A 5886-nucleotide genomic window follows, 5' to 3' on the forward strand; every position below is an offset into this window, starting at 1 on the left:
TCCTGCACCAAACTGTTCAGCCTCACAACTGTTTAACAGAACACCATGAAAGAAAGTGTTTTTACTATTTGCTGTGAATGTTCTTATCTCAGCCATCATCCTCATCATTGTGGGCCTAAATTGTAAGTATCATGGCACAGCATATGAAATTTATTGAGGCACTAAATACTAATCTAGAAAACAAATTTCAGTAAAATAATTTAAATGGATAGTTCACCCAAAAATCAAAATGATTATAAATGATTAATAATTTGGATTTTTGGGTGAACTATCCCTTTAATGTTTCTGAATACGTTTTCTCCACAGACTGTCAGACTGACAGAAACACAACCAATAAAAGTTTTTTATTTACATTTTTGCTTAATGGTGTAAAAAAAATTCATCATCTTTAGAGCTAAACCAGAAAAATTTACAAACTTGTGGTTTTGCTTTAAAACTGTCTTGCAGATGACACTCACAAAACTAATACAGACCAATTTCTGAACCACAGTGACTGCAGCACGGCTGAGAACTTCTGTTTTGAGAGGAACGCCAGTCTGGCCATTTTAACTGAGCATAACAAGGTACAGCAGCTATTCTGTGAACACATTGCTGATTGTTTGTGTGTAAATGGGCAGGTCTGGTTGATGTCCAGAACTAATGGAAAGCATTTTTTGGTCTCAAGAGCCTCATCAAATGGATCTGGAGACATTGCTATTCCATCAGTGGTAATGCAGTTGAAATGTACGTATTCATTTTCAAATTTTGTTTTCGTATTTGTGAAATATTTTTCTGAACAATTATTCCAAATTAGATGGCTGAAAAAGCTGGTTGTGCTTCAGGTTAATGAAGATCGTGAGTGTGGCATCATGACCGATGATGTTGACATAGATCATAGTGAAGGAGTTGTGTGTGAGAGGAGAGTGAATCCCATAGGCTGATATTTTGCAGACTTCTTTTGAAGCTGAATGTATGTACTGGCCAGCTCCTTGGCCCAAAATTCAGCTTTCAGACAGCATGCATGTTGAACTTCATTTATTTTCTTTATTATTATTATTATTATTATATACATTCAGGTCTTATACTGCTTTATTTAATTTGAAAATACTAGACAGAATAAATGCATTGCAGAGGTTGTCCTCATTTGAGGCTTTCAATTACATTCTTAAAAAAGCAATCACTTTCCATTATTTTTGTTTTAAGAACATCTGATGAATGTGCGTCAGGCAAAATGAATCAGGCAGATCTTTTGCTATGTCTGTTTATTAAATAAATTCAGCAAATTTCTTCTGATCACTTGGTTTCCAGTGGGGGCAGGGGAGGAATTTAACGATGTCTGCTGAGGGGGAAACTGCAAATCTTTCCCTGCATCTGCCTCTTGGTTGGCAGAAGAGTGAGAAACCCCGCTGTCTCTGCTGTTACAGACGATGACAACAATTATCAAGAATACACAGATGTATTACAGATGTGTAGATAAGATTTGTTGTTATTCTAATTTTTTGAGTCTACCCATAGGCTCCAGCACCCCCACCCCCTACACAGAACAAGCAGTTTGGAGAATGGATGATAAATCTACTCAGTCTTAAATCTTCATACATTGCTGTGATGATGTTAAGTGTTTGTGCCTGTTACTCTAGGAAGCCACAGGATGGCACAGTGTTAAGTGTAATGTGTATGACAATGTGCTGGCCAGATTTATTGCTATTTATTGCTATTAATGGTGGAAGCATTGACTCTTTAGGCACATGCAAGCTAAAAGTAACAGTGAAAGACAAAGTGTATCAGCTACTGTTCTCTGTTGTTGCTGAGGAACTGGAGTCCCTGCTAGGTGACAAAGCCTGAGAGCTTGAATCTTGTCAAAATGGTGCACCACATCAACCAGGAAAGTTCAGCTGTGACTACAAGTAATTCTGTGGATGTCATAGTGCAGAGCTTTACAGATGTTTTCAAAGGCTTTCATGTTTTACCTTTTCTTTTCAAGATTCAGCTGAAGGAAAATGCACAGCCTGTAGTGCATCCTGCACGTTGAGCTCCACTCAAAGATCATCTAAAGAAAGAATTAGACAGGATGACCACATTAAGAGTTATCAGAAGAATAGAAGAACCAACTGACTGGGGGAACTCTATGGTGTGTGTCAAGAAAAAGAGGGAGACTTAAGAGTGTGCATGGATTCTAAACATCTGAATGACAACATAAAGCATGATCTCAAAAAACAAAATGGGAGGAAATAATGAATGAAATGTCAGGTGCCAAGTATTTCACAAAGCTTGATGCAAGGATTTTGGCAGATATGTTTGGATGAGGAGTGCAAAAAGTTCTGTAACTTCAACACTCCATTTGGTAGATATTCTTTCCTCAGACCTACCATTTGGAATGGTTTCTGCTTTCAAAAATCTCCCATAGAGTGATGGAAAACATTACTGAAGGACTTGAAGGAGTCAGAGCATATATTGATGACATCATCATTTGGGGTTCTTCACTTCAAGAGCACAACAACATACTGACCAAAGTGCTGCAGAAAATCAGATGGAGTGGACTGAAACTAAACAAAAATAAATTTCAGTTTGGTGTGCAAGAACTTGTATTTCTTGGGGACAAACTGTTAACTCAAGGGATACAGCCAAACAGCGAGAAGATCAATGCCACTCTAGAAATGAAAAGTATCTGATCCCTGACTGATTCTGAGTATCGATATGCACAAAATAAGAAAGAGTGCTTTAGATTAGTCTTTGGCCTCGACAATTTTCATAACTACGTATATTGTCTTCCCACCTTTATGCAGAAACTGACCATTGTCCATTAATTGCATTAATAAAGAAGAGTCTGAATGAAATGTCACCAAGGATTCAAAGGCTAATGATGAAATTGGCCTTTATGATAAAAAGGCCTTTATTAACACCCCTCACCACATAGAGTAGATTTATGATGGATGGATGCAGTTTTTTGGCCTTCAAAAACAGGGGCACCATTCACTCCCATTATACGGAGTAAATCATGGGCTAATTTTCATTTTTGGGTGAACTGTTCCTTTAAGATGAATAAAGACAGGGATAGTTCACCCGAAATGAAAATTAGCCCATGATTTACTCACCTTCAAGCCATCCTAAGTGTATATGGCATTCTTCTTTCAGATGAATAAAGTCAGAGTTATATTAAATAATATCCAGACTAATCCATGCTTTATAATGGGAGTGGATGGTAACCCAAAATTTGAAGTCCAAAAAATTGCACCCATCTATTATAAAAAAAGTTAATACGGCTCTGGGGGGTTAATAAAGGCCTTTTGAAGCAAAGTGATGTGTTTGTGTAAGAAAAATATCCATATTTACAACTTTATAAACCTTAATATCTAGCTTCTGCTAAGTATTGTAAGTTTTCGCGAGAGAGTGGCGTCCAGCGGTAGACATACATTTACATTATATTTAGTAATTTAGCTAATGATTTTATCTAAAACTACTTACAATTGAGGTTAGCTTAAGGCAGTGCACATCGTGAGGATTTTTTTATTATATATAATAAAGAAAAAAAACAGATAGAATAGAAAAAGAATAGAGCAAGCTAGTGTTAGAGGCATTTTTTGCTTTTGTATAATAAAAAAAGCAACAAAATACAAAAAGATTAGAGAAGCTATGGGTTTTTAATCATTTACTAATTTACAGTTAGTAAATATGGTAAATAGCGTGCAAGTCTAAAAGGGGCAAGTTTTTTTTCTTTCTAAAGAATAGAATTAGAATGAGAGTGCTAGAGTCAGAGAGTCAAATAACAATGGAAGATATTTTAGCCAATTCATTGAATTTCAGTCAGAGTTGTGCGACACTCATCATTTACAAATACCATAGGAAAAAATGTATCTCACCTGTAGCAAAAAGTCTGTGACTTCTCTTATAAAATGCCATTCGGTGTGAACAAAATAGTCTGATCCAAAAGTATTGCTTAGTGTAAAACATGTTGGAGATTAGCTGACAGGCTGTTGATTCATCAAATTATTGCTTTTTAAAATGTTATTGAAAACCTTGAAGGCAGACAACCTCTTATCTGTTACTTTTGGAGACAATACAATTATAGTTACAGAAAAGAGTTTTGCCTTTTTGTCCTGTTCTATTTAATAAATTCTTATGATCACTTGGTTTCAGGTCTCCTGCTCTTCCCCTTCATCTGCCCCTTAGCTGCAGAAGAGTTATTTCTTGACTGACTGAATTTTAGACAATAGATTTATAGCGTTAATTTATAATCTCAATGGGAAAAAAAAGTGTCCCAGTTTACATTAATACAGAGAGAGAGAGAGAGAGAGAGAGAGAGATTGGCAACAAAGACTAGATATTCTATAACACAAGGCTGAAACAAAGGAAATAACACAAGTTACAACAAGTAAACCTCGTATAGTTCTATGTGGCTTATAAATAATAATAATAATAATAATAATAATAAAAAGATCTAAAATTAAAACGGATTGTATCAACTAGACTGACTGCTTTATGCAAACATCTGACAGAAATGAGTCTTTACATTATATTGCGCACACAGTTTTCTCGGGATCTAGCGCCCCCTTCCTGTTATGTTTTGAAGTGTTGAACTGTTTTAACCGTTGTTGTAACACAGTGTTTCTATGTATTTACAGAGCACGTTTACTGATCAAAAGAAACTGAACAGACCATTATTCAGGTGGGCTATATCAAAGACATATACTTAACTTACATCTTTGTCCAAACTCAAATTGAAAACTGAACAAAAAAGATTTTTGTTCTTTCATACGGATTTGCATATAAACAATAGTCTGGCGGCGTTAAATATCAAACAGTTATCAGCAGTTTATAAGTTTGTATATATATCTTGTTTCACTGAGCATATGCAAATTTGTCAAAACGCAGTTCATGAGCATGTGTTACTTACTCCGTGTAGGGATGAAATCCGGAGATACTCTGTCACTGTGGCTGAACTCCAATATTTTCATCGTGTTTGTGGTGTTGCTGTTGCTCCTCCTGCTGCTCGTCTTTGCTGTGTGTTGGCTCATAAGGCGAAATAACACACAGAAGCCCGCAAAGTAAGCCTACTAAAACATACACACGGGTCACACGACACAGTTAAGTTTACCATAAACACATTATCAGAACCATGTACATCAAGGGCGCTCATTCCTGTTCCTGAGGATCCACTTTCCAGTTTTAGTCTTGATCAGTGGCATACTGCACATAAGTGAAGCAGTTGTTAGTTTACAATAAATTTGTAACTTAAACTCAAATGAATGTTTTATGATGATTAATTTATTTGACAAATAATTTTGTATTGTAGTGTCAGGGGAGTTCTGCATTCATTTTTGTGGGGCAGGAGTGAATGTGGGAAGCATGACCGTCACGACTGTTTACGACTTATGACTTTTATAGGGGCCTAATGGTTAGAGAGTCGGACTCCCAATCGAAGGGTTGTGAGTTCGAGTCTTGGGCCGGCAGGAATTGTGGGTGAGGGGAGTGCATGTACAGTGCTCTGTCCCCCTTCAATACCATGACTTAGGTGCCCTTGAGCAAGGCATTGAACCCCCAACTGCTCAAAGGGCGCCGCAGCATAAAGGGCTGCCCACTGCTCTGGGTGTGTGTTCACACTACTCTGTGTGTGTGCACTTCGGATCAGAGCATATATGTGTGTGTGCACTTAAATGCAGAGCACAAATTCTGAGTATGGGTCACCATACTTGGCTGAATGTCACTTCACTCATTCACTTTGTTTAATTTATATTTTCCTTTTTATTCGAAATATTCCCAAACATGTTAACTATATCATGAAATATCTCCATTCTCAATTACGTGTAAATAAATGCATTTAGCACCTTTATAGATTATGTTAGTTGATGGCTAATGGGCGATGGGCAAAGTAGCCTAATAGTGTAATATATTAATTATGCAAAAAAAAAA

At 36.7% G+C, this 5886-nt stretch overlaps 1 long non-coding RNA gene across 2 annotated transcripts; it reads right to left on the reverse strand.

Annotated features, from left to right (window-relative positions):
- Window positions 1-1076: 1076 nt before the first annotated feature.
- LOC113077299 (uncharacterized) lies at window positions 1077-4958 on the reverse strand. Of its 2 annotated transcripts, XR_003281291.1 has the most exons (4): window positions 4871-4930; window positions 2346-2522; window positions 1947-2026; window positions 1077-1394 (listed from the first exon to the last, which is right to left on the reverse strand). It is a non-coding gene; the product is annotated as an uncharacterized LOC113077299 (long non-coding RNA). The 2 variants fall into 2 exon arrangements; XR_003281294.1 differs by lacking the exon at window positions 2346-2522 and having other exon boundaries at window positions 4871-4958.
- Window positions 4959-5886: the final 928 nt, after the last annotated feature.

Source organism: Carassius auratus, chromosome 5 (assembly GCF_003368295.1).
Source record: "Carassius auratus strain Wakin chromosome 5, ASM336829v1, whole genome shotgun sequence".
NCBI classification, from domain to species: Eukaryota; Metazoa; Chordata; class Actinopteri; order Cypriniformes; family Cyprinidae; genus Carassius; species Carassius auratus.